Below are 15,001 nucleotides of genomic sequence, written 5' to 3' on the forward strand. Positions count from 1 at the left end.
CTACAATGTTTTCAGGAGAGACAGGATGGAAGGAAGAGGGGGTCTGCCTAGCTACAATGTTTTCAGGAGAGACAGGATGGAAGGAAGAGGGGGTCTGCCTGGCTACAATGTTTTCAGGAGAGACAGGATGGAAGGAAGAAGAGGGGGTCTGCCTGGCTACAATGTTTTCAGGAGAGACAGGATGGAAGGAAGAGGGGGTCTGCCTGGCTACAATGTTTTCAGGAGAGACAGGATGGAAGGAAGAAGAGGGGGTCTGCCTGGCTACAATGTTTTCAGGAGAGACATGATGGAAGGAAGAGGGGGTCTGCCTGGCTACAATGTTTTCAGGAGAGACAGGATGGAAGGAAGAGGAGGGGGTCTGCCTGGCTACAATGTTTTCAGGAGAGACAGGATGGAAGGAAGAAGAGGGGGTCTGCCTGGCTACAATGTTTTCAGGAGAGACAGGATGTAAGGAAGAGGGGGTCTGCCTGGCTACAATGTTTTCAGGAGAGACAGGATGGAAGAAAGAAGAGGGGGTCTGCCTGGCTACAATGTTTTCAGGAGAGACAGGAAGCGGAGGGGGTCTGCCTGGCTACAATGTTTTCAGGAGAATCAGGATGTAAGGAAGAGGGGGTTTGATGATTTACATTAAATAACATATCCGATGTAAACAAATTGAACGGCCGTGATAATGAACTAGAAGGTATTGGCCTAAAAAATCTCCTCAAATGTCTAATACCCTTCTGGAATGTACAGACAACTTTACACCAAAAGACTGTTTCTGACCAGTTTAATAACATGCTTAGGGAATATCATTTCAGGACACTGTTCATCTTAAATGGGAGATTTTAACATTAATTATAAAGACAAGTCTTGTAGGAAAATCTAAAATCGGATCATAAATACCTTTGACCTCACAGCTCGTAAAAAGGCCAATCAGGGTGACTTGTCCTACTGACAGAACCCCTCTACTGGTTTCTTGGGCACAGCACCAGTGATTGACGCTCAACCGGTCATCACCATAAGGGAGGTTTCTGAGTCAGAGGTGAACAAGGTGATTCGCTCTCTAATGAACTAAAGCCAACGATGTTTGGGCTGGACTCGACCTTAACTCCAAAGAGGTCACTGCCTGGCCCCATTAGTAAGGAGGAGACGGGGGACGGGTTCCAAGGGTCTGGAGGTCAACCATAATAACAGCCATCTTTAAATATTTTACACGCAATGCAGTTTGGCTTCAGAACAAACCACTCCACAGAAACAGCCAACAATTTTCTTCTGGAAAACGTAAAGTCCAAGATGGAGCAATGTTACAAGGGTCTCAGTGACTCATGTTTCCATCTCAATGTAAAAACAGTCTGCATGTTGTTCACAAAGAGGACAACTGATGCTCCTGAACCAGATGTCTAAACCCTAGAACCACTCCAATTTGCATACCGCCCCAACAGATCCACAGATGATGCAATCTCTACTGCACTTCACACTGCCCTTTCCCACCTGGACAAAAGGAACACCTATGGGAGAATGCTGTTCATTGACTACAGCTCAGCGTTCAACACCATAGTGCCCTCAAAGCTCATCACTAAACTCATCACTAAAGGACCCTGGGACTAAACACCTCCCTCTGCAACTGGATCCTGGACTTCCTGACGGGCCGCCCCCAGGTGCTAAGGGTAGGTAACAACACATCTGCCACGCTGATCCTCAACACATGGGGCCTCTCAGGGGTGCGTGCTCAGTCCCCTCCAGTACTCCCTGTTCCCTCATGACTGCATGGCCAGGCACGACTCTAACATCATCATTAAGTTTGCCGACGACACAACAGTGACCCCATGATCACCGACAATGATGAGACAACCTATAGGGAGGTCAGAGACCTGGCCGTGTCGTGCCAGGATAACAACCTCTTCCTCGACGTGATCAAGACAAAGGAGATGATTGTGGACGACAGGAAAAGGAGGACCGAGCACGCCTACATTCTCATCGACTGGGCTGCAGTGGAGCAGGTAGAGAGCTTCAAGTTCCTTGGTGTCCACATCACCAACAAACTAACATGGTCCAAACACACCAAGACAGTCATGAAGAGGGCATGACAAAGCCTATTCCCCCTCAGGAGACTGAAAAGATTTGGCATGCGTCCTCAGATCCTCAATAATTTCTAGAGCTGCACCATCGAGAGCATCCTGACTGGTTGCATCACCACCTGGTATGTTAACTGCTCGGACTCCGACCGCAAGGCACTACAGAGGGTCGTGCGAACGACCCAGTACATAACTGGGGCCAAGCTGCCTGACATCCAGGACCTCTATACCAGGCGGTGTCAGAGGAAAGCCCTAAATATTGTCAAAGACCCCAGCCGCCCTAGTCATAGACTGTTCTCTCTGCTACCTCACGGCAAGCAGTACCGGAGCGCAGAGTCTAGGTCCATGAGGCTTCTTAACAGCTTCTACCCCCAAGCCATAAGACCCCTGAACAGCTAATCAAATGGCTATTTGCACCCCCCTCCCCCTTTTTACACTGCTGCTACTCTGTTTATTATCTATGCATAGTCACTTTAACGCTACCCACATGTACATATTACCTCAATTAACCTGCGCCTCCACACATTGACTCTGTACCCCCTGTATATAGTACTGTTATTTTACTGCTGATGTTTCATTATTTTTTGTTGTTTTTACTTTTTCGTAAAACTGCATTGTTGGTTAAGGGCTTGTTAGTAAGCATTTCACTGTAAGGTCTACTACACCTGTTGTATTTGGCACCTGACAAATAACATTTGATTTGACTAGTTGGGCCCAAGCTTGCTGTACTAACATTAAAACCCATTCAGTGCATCTACAAACAGGCTCTCAAAGTGCTTGATAGAAACCCCAATAGACATCACTGTTAAATCCTCAGAAAGCATGAGCTCCCGAGTTGGGAAAATCTTGTGCAATACACCGACATGTCGCCTGGCAGGTGGGCCAGTAACCGAAAGGTTGCTGGATCGAATCCCTTTGCTGACATGGTAAAAATCTGTCGTTCAGGCCCTTAAGGAACGTCTTCGGCGCCCGGGTGGTTGATTACATTCAGTTGTACAACTGACTAGGTATCCCCCCCTTTACAACTGACTAGGTATCCCCCCCTTTACAACTGACTAGGTATCTCCCTTTCTAGATCCTAAATGGCCTGGCTGCCCTCCACTTAATATTTTAAATCAAACAGAAAACCCAAACCCACTGCGGCAGATCCACAAGGTCTGCCATGAGAGGTGACTGTATAGTTCCCTTAAGGAAAAGCACCTTTAGTCAATCTGTTTTCTCTGTGAGAGATTCCCATGTCTGGAATACACTGCCATCAGACACACATAACTGCACCACACATTTTCACAAAAAATAAAGACATGGCTAAAGGTCAATCAGACTTGTGTACATAATCCCTAGCTGTGTACTGCCGCTTTCCATGTTGTCTGTTGATTGTTTAGTGTGTAAACGCTCATTGTTATTGTTTTAATAACCTGCTGAGGGACTGCAGTTGAAAATTAGCCGGCTCGCTACAACCGGCACTTTTACTGTAAAGTTGATTAAATGTGCACTGTCCCTGTAAAAATAAACGCAATAAATAAAATTGCTAGCTAGCTAGTAGCTACAATAACACAAATAAGCCAAACATGAACATTAGCTATGTCTTGCAACTAGAAAGCTAGCTAGCTAGCTAGCTAAAAATGGTAATTGATCAGAACTTCGAGTAAAATTAAAATGTTATAGGTTGGGTAGTTAGCTAGTCAGATGCCAACATCATTGGCTAGTTTGCTAGTAAACTGGCTGAAATGTATTATTACAATTTGCTTACTAGCTAGCAATCGTTAGCTAGCTAACGTCAACTAAATGGCTACTGTATAACGTTACAATTTCTAAAGTACACATCAAAAGGATAGTCGCAACATACTTGTAAGCAAATATAGTTAGCCTAATCGCTATCTAATTTTAAACTATTTCAAACATTTGGGGGATTTTTTCTTGTTAGCTAGTTAAGTTATCCAAATAGCTAACGTTAGCTAGCGAGCTAAAGCCAGCATTTCAGGGAAGTCGAAACTCATCGGGGCGGTTTTAGCATAATTTTCTGTTATGAAAACAGAAGCTTAGCGAAGTTAGCTAGGTAGGCGAATCGAGTTAAGTAACATATCAAACAACAAAAAACGAATAACTAAATTAATACGTTATACTGTAAGCGTATTATCTTTCCTAAGCTAACTAGCTCGTCTAACAAAGCTAAACTTGTGACCTAGCTAACTAGTTAGCTTGCAGGCCGTCGTTGCATTGATTTAGGAAGCGAACTAGAGTAGCTAGCTACTTCATTCCGACTTACCGTTAAAAAAAAAAAAAGATCCACCTTACGGCTTTTCCCGTGGGGGAAAAAAATTTGAACTTCAACGATTCACCCGATGTCACTTCGGTATAAAAATGGATTGATCCGAAAATGGCATTTGTGTTCTTCGTTGAAACTTACAACGGGTTACTTCTCAGTTCCAGACTTCTGCCCTTCCCATTGGAAACACCCACCAACCAACCAGCTAGCCACCTCCTTGTGTATGGATTCAACAGGATTCAAACTATCACTACGGAATCTCGCGAGGACACGCACACGTACACACTTGTTCAAATCATTGGACAGGCCCTTGTTGGTACAGGCAAAAGTTGCATTGTGGTCACGTGCCAGGCTGCCCTATCAAGAAAACATTAAGTGAAACCTTTTCAGGAAACATTACAGTTCAATGTGTCTCCTAAAGAAGGAAACACTACACAGTTCAATATGCCTCCTAATGCAGGACACTACACAGTTCAATATGCCTCCTAATGCAGGACACTACACAGTTCAATATGCCTCCTAATGCAGGACACTACATGGTTCAATATGCCTCCTAAAGCAGGAAACATTACAGTTCAATATGCCTCCTAAAGCAGGAAATATTACACTGTTCAATATGCCTCCTAAAGCAGGACACACTACACGGTTCAATGCCTCCTAAAGCAGGAAACATTACAGTTCAATATTTCTCCTAAAGCAGGAAATATTACACTGTTCAATATGTCTCCTAAAGCTTGGCTCCCAAGTGGCGCAGCAGTCTAAGGCACTGCATCTCAGTGTTAGAGGTGTCACTACAGACCCTGGTTCAATTCCAGGCTGTATCACAACCGGCTGTGATTGGGAGTTCCATAGGGCGGCGCACAATTGGCCCAGCGTCGTCCAGGTTAGGGTGTGGCCGGGGTAGGCCGTCATTGTAAATAAGAATTTGTTCTTAAATGACTTGATTAGTGAAATAAAGGTTAAATAAAGCAATGTGTCATGACTGGCCTGCTTGGGTCAGGTTACCGTGGACCACAAACCTACAGAGAGATCTCTCACACCCACCAGGGGGGAAGAGATCGAGAGGTATGGAGATGGGGAGGTTTTATGACACCTCACGCCCATTGTAAATCTAAGGCAGCAGACAAAATTCCTTTGTACTCTCACTATGGAGAACCGGCCTCAGAACATTAACATTAACATGCAATAAATGGACTTTGGGACAATAGATTTCGTCAGCCACAATGTTGGTAATGACGATAGATGGAATATGAAAATGAATGTTGTTTTTGTTATGTTATTAAAAGTTAAAGGACGACGTTATAACGAAAACATTGTAACTTTAAGAGTTTTCCTAGTATATGCTTGATGTTTGCATATTGTACGTTGTGTGGAAAATGTCCAGATCAAAGAGAATGTTTCTGTAAAGATGAAATGTGAAGTTAGTTGTCTAAATTGGATCTGAGTAAAATCCAGACCTTGCCTCGTGACTAGAGACGCCCAGACTATCTTGCCATTAAAGCGGAAATGCCTATTTCTGACCCGAGGGTATAAAACTTGTGAGTTAAGAATTTACATGCAGAATAAGTGACCTGAGCTGCAGCCAAGGTCTGAGTAGTCAACAACCCCAAAACGCAACACGAGGTTGAAGACAAAGGAACCTTTTATCTATCTATGCTACGGATGAGTAGCTGCGTCTAAGAGGGTGAATTCATGCAGGACCACCCGGTCACCACTCTCCATCGAATCGTGTGTCTACACTGCCTTCATTCCTACTCTGTGAGCCCTGAGCGACAGGGCTGGCTGTTCTCAGAAGACCTCTTTCAGAACAATGACGAGGAAACAGACCACTAAGACAAAGGACACTGACATTGTGAGGACAACCAGAGAGTTACACCCTGTAACCAGAGAAGTGTGTCATCAGAGAAGCCGAAACTCGTCCACGAAGACACACACCGTCGGAGACCTTCGACATGTAATTACCTGTACATCATTATATTCTGACCCATAAGAGCGGCAGTTCGGGGCAAGGTTAAGGTTAAACTAGGCTTAGTTTACAAATGCACCCAAGTGTGCTTTTCTCTCTTTTAAATCCCCATCTTGTGTAACACGTGTCATATTGTGTTGGCCTACTAGGGAGCTGTTTCGTTGTACTAAGTTCTAATCAATAGCCTAGACTGTGTGTTTGTGTATCTTATATTACCATTTTAGCTTGTTAGTAAATGAATAATCAACTCAATTGGTGTGGTAAGAACTTATTTGTTGAGACTCAGGTCTGTGCAGATTCCCGGATTATATAACGTTCAGAATGAGACTGTAGAGGAAATTGATTGATAAGCGACTGTTGTAAAATCGATATTCTGATATTCTTTGAGTTAATTTGAGAACTAGAAACTCAATAAAACCAAACTTTCCCATGGTGCCCCAGGTTAATGAGTTAATAATTACCTGATTCATTTAATCAGTACGACCCTGCCTCACGCAGGAAGCGGCGCAGGTCCTAATCCAGGCACTTGTCATCTCCCGTCTGGATTACTGCAACTCGCTGTTGGCTGGGCTCCCTGCCTGTGCCATTAAACCCCTACAACTCATCCAGAACGCCGCAGCCCGTCTGGTGTTCAACTTTCCCAAGTTCTCTCACGTCACCCCGCTCCTCCGCTCTCTCCACTGGCTTCCAGTTGAAGCTCGCATCCGCTACAAGACCATGGTGCTTGCCTACGGAGCTGTGAGGGGAACGGCACCTCCGTACCTTCAGGCTCTGATCAGGCCCTACACCCAAACAAGGGCACTGCGTTCATCCACCTCTGGCCTGCTCGCCTCCCTACCTCTGAGGAAGTACAGTTCCCGCTCAGCCCAGTCAAAACTGTTCGCTGCTCTGGCACCCCAATGGTGGAACAAACTCCCTCACGACGCCAGGTCAGCGGAGTCAATCACCACCTTCCGGAGACACCTGAAACCCCACCTCTTTAAGGAATACCTAGGATAGGATAAAGTAATCCTTCTAACCCCCCCCCCCCTTAAAAGAGTTAGATGCACTATTGTAAAGTGGTTGTTCCACTGGATATCATAAGGTGAATGCACCAATTTGTAAGTCGCTCTGGATAAGAGCGTCTGCTAAATGACTTAAATGTAATGTAAATGTAATCATGTAATTATAAACCGTTAATCACTCGATGAGCAGCAGTCATTAATCAATATTAATCAAATCAACAAAAAGAAACATCACGACAAGTACATCAGCTGTGATTGAATGGATGGGGATTTGGACGACTCGGTCAATAACCTATAGTGGAGACCTCATAGGCATCTCTCCCACACGGAACACATGATGAGGTCCAATGAGGACTGATTCTGCCACAGTTTGAGCACTGAATGGGTGCATCAAAAATGGCAACCCTTTTTCCCTACATACAGGGCCTTCAGAAAGTATTCACATCCCTTGACTTGTTCCACATTTTTATTGTGTTACGGCCTCAATTTAAAATGGATTAAATTGAGATTTGTTTTTGGTCACTGGTCTACACACATTACCCCATAATGTCAAAGTGGAATAATGGTTTTGGAATCTTATACAAAGTAATTTAAAATGAGAAGTTAAAATTTCTTGAGTCAATAAGTATTTACCACTTTGTTATAGCAAGTTCAGGAGTAAAAATGTGCTTAACAAGTCACATAATAAGTTGCATGGACTCACTCTGTGTGCAATAATAGTGTTTAACTTGATTTTTGAATGACTACCTCATCACTGTACCCCACACATACAATTATCTGTAAGCTCCCTCAGTCGAGCAGTGAATTTCAAACACAGAATAAACCACAAAGACCAGGGAGGTTTTCCAATGCCTCTCAAAGAAGGGCACCTATTATTATTGGTAGATGGGTACAAAAATTAATAGACATTGAATATCCCTTTGAGCATGGTGAAGTAATTAATTACAAAGATACAGGCGTCCTTCCTAACTCAGTTGCCGGAGAGGAAGGAAACCACTCAGGATTTTCATCATGAGGCCAATGGGGACTTTAAAACAGTTACAGAGTTTAAAGGCTGTGATAGGAGAAAATTGGATCAACAACATTGTAGTTACTCCACAATACTAACCTAAATGACAGAGTGAAAATAAGGAAACCTGTACCTGGAATACAAATATTCCAAAACATGCATCATGTTTGCAACAAGGCACTAAAGTCATACTGCAAAAAATGTGGCAAAGAAATTAACTTTTTGTCCTGAATGCAAAGTGTTATGTTTGGGACTAACACCATACAACACATTACGGAGTATACTCTGTCACGTCTACTCCCGCTCTGGCGTTCAACATCACTGGTTTACTAACCACCGGTCCTGGCAGACTATCATTACTCACACCCCATCATTAGGCACACCTGGACTTTATCATTACCCTGATTACACCCCATTTATTTAGCCCTCATTTGTCATCAGTCCTCAGGTGTTATTGGTTGTGTCTCATGTTCAGTATGCGGCCCATGTTTGCTATTTTGTATCTGTTCAGTATTAAAGTCACCTTCTGCACCTGCTTTCTGACTCCCGACGTATGTTACACACTCTCCATATTTTCAAGCATACTGATGGCTGCATCATGTTATGGGTATGCTTGTAATTTTTAAGGACTGGGGAGTTTTTTAGGATAAAAATAAACAGAATAGAGCTAAGCACAGGCTTAATCATAGAGAGGGTCACCTCGCTTCTAGTCCTTAGGAAACTATGCAATGTTTTGTTTTTTGAATGTATTATTTCTTACATTGTTAGCCGAATGTGATCCATTAATGCTAGCTACTCTCAGGAACAACTACACTGACATGACAGAGGAAATAAAGGGAAACGGAATGGCACGATGCAAAATGTAAGCTACAAATTGAAAAAAAACAGACACTAAAGTGACAGTTATAAATGTATATGGGTATTACTGACGGTGGCTCCCGATGGTGGGTAATATGTGACAGTTATAAATGTATATGGGTATTACTGACGGTGGCTCCCGATGGTGGGTAATATGTGACAGTTATAAATGTATATGGGTATTACTGACGGTGGCTCCCGATGGTGAGTAATATGTAACAGTTATAAATGTATATGGGTATTACTGACGGTGGCTCCCGATGGTGGGTAATATGTGACAGTTATAAATGTATATGGGTATTACTGACGGTGGCTCCCGATGGTGGGTAATATGTGACAGTTATAAATGTATATGGGTATTACTGACGGTGGCTCCCGATGGTGAGTAATATGTAACAGTTATAAATGTATATGGGTATTACTGACGGTGGCTCCCGATGGTGAGTAATATGTAACAGTTATAAATGTATATGGGTATTACTGACGGTGGCTCCCGATGGTGAGTAATATGTAACAGTTATAAATGTATATGGGTATTACTGACGGTGGCTCCCGATGGTGAGTAATATGTAACAGTTATAAATGTATATGGGTATTACTGACGGTGGCTCCCGATGGTGAGTAATATGTAACAGTTATAAATGTATATGGGTATTACTGACGGTGGCTCCCGATGGTGGGTAATATGTAACAGTTATAAATGTATATGGGTATTACTGACGGTGGCTCCCGATGGTGGGTAATATGTAACAGTTATAAATGTATATGGGTATTACTGACGGTGGCTCCCGATGGTGGGTAATATGTAACAGTTATAAATGTATATGGGTATTACTGACGGTGGCTCCCGATGGTGGGTAATATGTGACAGTTATAAATGTATATGGGTATTACTGACGGTGGCTCCCGATGGTGGGTAATATGTGACAGTTATAAATGTATATGGGTATTACTGACGGTGGCTCCCGATGGTGGGTAATATGTAACATGATACAAATTGCAAAATATACTGAGAAAAAGTTGGGAGCAGGCTAAATGTAAGACATTCTAAAGTGCATATATCAATTACAAAGGCCTATAGCTTGGGTGTCCAAATTTCATCCACTCAAATTACGAGGGCACACAATTATAATTTTTAATAATGGCACAGCTATTTATAGCCTATTTCACTGTGGAAAATGGGCTGCAAAACATGTTATGTTTTTATTTAACCAGGCAAGTCAGTTTAGAAGAAATTCTTATTTACAATGACGGCCTACCAAAAGGCAAAAGGCCTCCGGCGGGGACGTGGGCTAAAAATATAGGACAAAACACACATTGCAAGACAGACACCACAACATTAAGAGAAACCTAAGACAACAACATGCATGGCAGCAACACATGACAACACAGCATGGTAGCAACACATGACAACACAGCATGGCAGCAACACATGACAACACAGCATGGTAGCAACACATGACAACACAGCATGGTAGCAACACAACATGGTAGCAGCACAACATGGTAGCAGCACAACATGGTAGCAACACAACATGGTAGCAACACAACATGGTACAAAACATTGTTGGGCACAGACAACAGCACAAAGGGCAAGAAGGTAGATATGGTGTATTGAGAAATGTATTATGTTCTAACGCGTTCAGATGTAAAATGGTTACAATTAGCCAATGGGATTTGTATGCAGAGGTTGAGTTATTTGAATTAACAAATGACAATGGGGTTTCCGTTCTTGCATTGAAGTGATTGGATTAGGAGATGCAAGGGAGGTAACAGTTCAATGATGTATTGGAGAGTTGGGCTGAAGAGGCTGCAGAGAGCAGTCGACTGTTGGGCTGAAGAGGCTGAAGAGAGCAGTCGACTGTTGGGCTGAAGAGGCTGCAGAGAGCAGTCGACTGTTGGGCTGAAGAGGCTGTAGAGAGCAGTCGACTGTTGGGCTGAAGAGGCTGAAGAGAGCAGTCGACTGTTGGGCTGAAGAGGCTGTAGAGAGCAGTCGACTGTTGGGCTGAAGAGGCTGCAGAGAGCAGTCGACTGTTGGGCTGAAGAGGCTGTAGAGAGCAGTCGACTGTTGGGCTGAAGAGGCTGTAGAGAGCAGTCGACTGTTGGGCTGAAGAGGCTGAAGAGAGCAGTCGACTGTTGGGCTGAAGAGGCTGCAGAGAGCAGTCGACTGTTGGGCTGAAGAGGCTGTAGAGAGCAGTCGACTGTTGGGCTGAAGAGGCTGTAGAGAGCAGTCGACTGTTGGGCTGAAGAGGCTGCAGAGAGCAGTCGACTGTTGGGCTGAAGAGGCTGCAGAGAGCAGTCGACTGTTGGGCTGAAGAGGCTGCAGAGAGCAGTCGACTGTTGGGCTGAAGAGGCTGTAGAGAGCAGTCGACTGTTGGGCTGAAGAGGCTGCAGAGAGCAGTCGACTGTTGGGCTGAAGAGGCTGTAGAGAGCAGTCGACTGTTGGGCTGAAGAGGCTGCAGAGAGCAGTCGACTGTTGGGCTGAAGAGGCTGCAGAGAGCAGTCGACTGTTGGGCTGAAGAGGCTGAAGAGAGCAGTCGACTGTTGGTCTGAAGAGGCTGTAGAGAGCAGTCGACTGTTGGGCTGAAGAGGCTGTAGAGAGCAGTCGACTGTTGGGCTGAAGAGGCTGTAGAGAGCAGTCGACTGTTGGGCTGAAGAGGCTGCAGAGAGCAGTCGACTGTTGGTCTGAAGAGGCTGCAGAGAGCAGTCGACTGTTGGGCTGAAGAGGCTGTAGAGAGCAGTCGACTGTTGGGCTGAAGAGGCTGCAGAGAGCAGTCGACTGTTGGGCTGAAGAGGCTGAAGAGAGCAGTCGACTGTTGGTCTGAAGAGGCTGTAGAGAGCAGTCGACTGTTGGGCTGAAGAGGCTGTAGAGAGCAGTCGACTGTTGGGCTGAAGAGGCTGTAGAGAGCAGTCGACTGTTGGGCTGAAGAGGCTGCAGAGAGCAGTCGACTGTTGGTCTGAAGAGGCTGCAGAGAGCAGTCGACTGTTGGGCTGAAGAGGCTGTAGAGAGCAGTCGACTGTTGGGCTGAAGAGGCTGCAGAGAGCAGTCGACTGTTGGGCTGAAGAGGCTGCAGAGAGCAGTCGACTGTTGGGCTGAAGAGGCTGCAGAGAGCAGTCGACTGTTGGGCTGAAGAGGCTGCAGAGAGCAGTCGACTGTTGGTCTGAAGAGGCTGCAGAGAGCAGTCGACTGTTGGTCTGAAGAGGCTGCAGAGAGCAGTCGACTGTTGGTCTGAAGAGGCTGCAGAGAGCAGTCGACTGTTGGGCTGAAGAGGCTGTAGAGAGCAGTCGACTGTTGGGCTGAAGAGGCTGCAGAGAGCAGTCGACTGTTGGGCTGAAGAGGCTGCAGAGAGCAGTCGACTGTTGGGCTGAAGAGGCTGTAGAGAGCAGTCGACTGTTGGGCTGAAGAGGCTGCAGAGAGCAGTCGACTGTTGGGCTGAAGAGGCTGCAGAGAGCAGTCGACTGTTGGGCTGAAGAGGCTGTAGAGAGCAGTCGACTGTTGGGCTGAAGAGGCTGCAGAGAGCAGTCGACTGTTGGGCTGAAGAGGCTGTAGAGAGCAGTCGACTGTTGGGCTGAAGAGGCTGCAGAGAGCAGTCGACTGTTGGGCTGAAGAGGCTGTAGAGAGCAGTCGACTGTTGGGCTGAAGAGGCTGCAGAGAGCAGTCGACTGTTGGGCTGAAGAGGCTGTAGAGAGCAGTCGACTGTTGGGCTGAAGAGGCTGCAGAGAAGTCGACTGTTGGGCTGAAGAGGCTGCAGAGAGCAGTCGACTGTTGGGCTGAAGAGGCTGCAGAGAGCAGTCGACTGTTGGGCTGAAGAGGCTGCAGAGAGCAGTCGACTGTTGGGCTGAAGAGGCTGTAGAGAGCAGTCGACTGTTGGGCTGAAGAGGCTGTAGAGAGCAGTCGACTGTTGGTCTGAAGAGGCTGCAGAGAGCAGTCGACTGTTGGGCTGAAGAGGCTGTAGAGAGCAGTCGACTGTTGGGCTGAAGAGGCTGCAGAGAGCAGTCGACTGTTGGGCTGAAGAGAGCAGTCAACTGTTGGGCTGAAGAGAGCAGTCAACTGTTGGGCTGAAGAGAGCAGTCGACTGTTGGGCTGTAGAGAGCAGTCGACTGTTGGGCTGTAGAGGCTGTAGAGAGCAGTCGACTGTTGGGCTGAAGAGGCTGCAGAGAGCAGTCGACTGTTGGGCTGTAGAGAGCAGTCGACTGTTGGGCTGTAGAGGCTGTAGAGAGCAGTCGACTGTAATGTGTCCAGGAGAACATTAAATAAATCTGTTCCGTTTATTATCAGTACGCTTTGGAGTCTTCAGTAAAAGAACCCAGCATCTTAGGATGCTGTAGAGACAATACATCACCCGAAGCATCCACAGCTGTCAGTAAGAGTGTCTGTGATTGAGTCTTTGAATGAAGAGATTGAGACATAACTGTCCAGTTTGAGTATTTGTTGCTACCGTGCTTCTACACCTGCAATGCTTGCTGTTTGGGGTTTTAGGCTGGGTTTCTGTACAGCACTTTGATACAGTGAGGGAAAAAAGTATTTGATCCCCTGCTGATTTTGTACGTTTGCCCACTGACAAAGAAATGATCAGTCTATAATTTTAATGGTAGGTTTATTTGAACAGTGAGAGACAGAATATCAACAAAAAAATCCAGAAAAACGCATGTCAAAAATGTTATGAATTGATTTGCATTTTAATGAGGGAAATAAGTATTTGACCCCTCTGCAAAACATGACTTAGTACTTGGTGGCAAGACCCTTGTTGGCAATCACAGAGGTCAGACGTTTCTTGTAGTTGGCCACCAGGTTTGCACACATCTCAGGAGGGATTTTGTCCCACTCCTCTTTGCAGATCTTCTTCAAGTCATTAAGGTTTTGAGGCTGACGTTTGGCAACTCGAACCTTCAGCTCCCTCCACAGATTTTCTATGGGATTAAGGTCTGGATACTGGCTAGGCCACTCCAGGACCTTAATGTGCTTCTTCTTGAGCCACTCCTTTGTTGCCTTGGCCGTGTGTTTTGGGTCATTGTCATGCTGGAATACCCATCCACGACCCATTTTCAATACCCTGGCTGAGGGAAGGAGGTTTTCACCCAAGATTTGACGGTACATGGCCCCGTTCATCGTCCCTTTGATGCGGTGAAGTTGTCCTGTCCCTTTAGCAGAAAAACACCCCCAAAGCATAATGTTTCCACCTCCATGTTTGACGGTGGGGATGGTTTCTTGGGGTCATAGGCAGCATTCCTCCTCCTCCAAACACGGCAAGTTGGGTTGATGCCAAAGAACTCCATTTTGGTCTCATCTGACCACAACACGTTCACCCAGTTGTCCTCTGAATCATTCAGATGTTCATTGGCAAACTTCAGACGGGCATGTATATGTGCTTTCTTGAGCAGGGGGACCTTGCGGGCGCTGCAGGATTTCAGTCCTTCACGGCATAGTGTGTTACCAATTGTTTTCTTGATGACTATGGTCCCAGCTGCCTTGAGATCATTGACAAGATCCTCCTGTGTAGTTCTGGGCTGATTCCTCACCGTTCTCATGATCATTGCAACTTCACGAGGTGAGATCTTGCATGGAGCCCCAGGCTGAGGGAAATTGACAGGTCTTTTGTGTTTCTTCCATTTGCGAATAATCACAGAAACTGTTGTCACCTTCTCACCAAGCTGCTTGGCGATGGTCTTGTAGCCCATTCCAGCCTTGTGTAGGTCTACAATCTTGTCCCTGACATCCTTGGAGAGCTCTTTGGTCTTGGCCATGGTGGAGAGTTTGGAATCTGATTGATTGATTGCTTCTGTGGACAGGTATCTTTTATACAGGTAAGAAACTGAGATTAGGAGCACTCCCTTTAAGAG

The 15,001-nt window shown here is 45.5% G+C and overlaps 1 protein-coding gene across 2 annotated transcripts in view; it reads right to left on the reverse strand.

Annotated features, from left to right (window-relative positions):
- Nucleotides 1-4,558, reverse strand: part of rnf19a (ring finger protein 19A, RBR E3 ubiquitin protein ligase) — an 81,182-nt gene extending 76,624 nt beyond the window's left edge. For both annotated transcript variants that reach the window (XR_011671606.1, XM_071373808.1), the window contains exon 1: nt 4,324-4,558. The gene's annotated coding sequence lies outside the window, so the exon portion shown is untranslated. The remainder of the gene's footprint in view (nt 1-4,323) is intronic.
- Between the last annotated feature and the right edge of the window lie 10,443 nt (nt 4,559-15,001).

Source organism: Salvelinus alpinus, chromosome 29 (assembly GCF_045679555.1).
Source record: "Salvelinus alpinus chromosome 29, SLU_Salpinus.1, whole genome shotgun sequence".
NCBI lineage: Eukaryota > Metazoa > Chordata > Actinopteri > Salmoniformes > Salmonidae > Salvelinus > Salvelinus alpinus.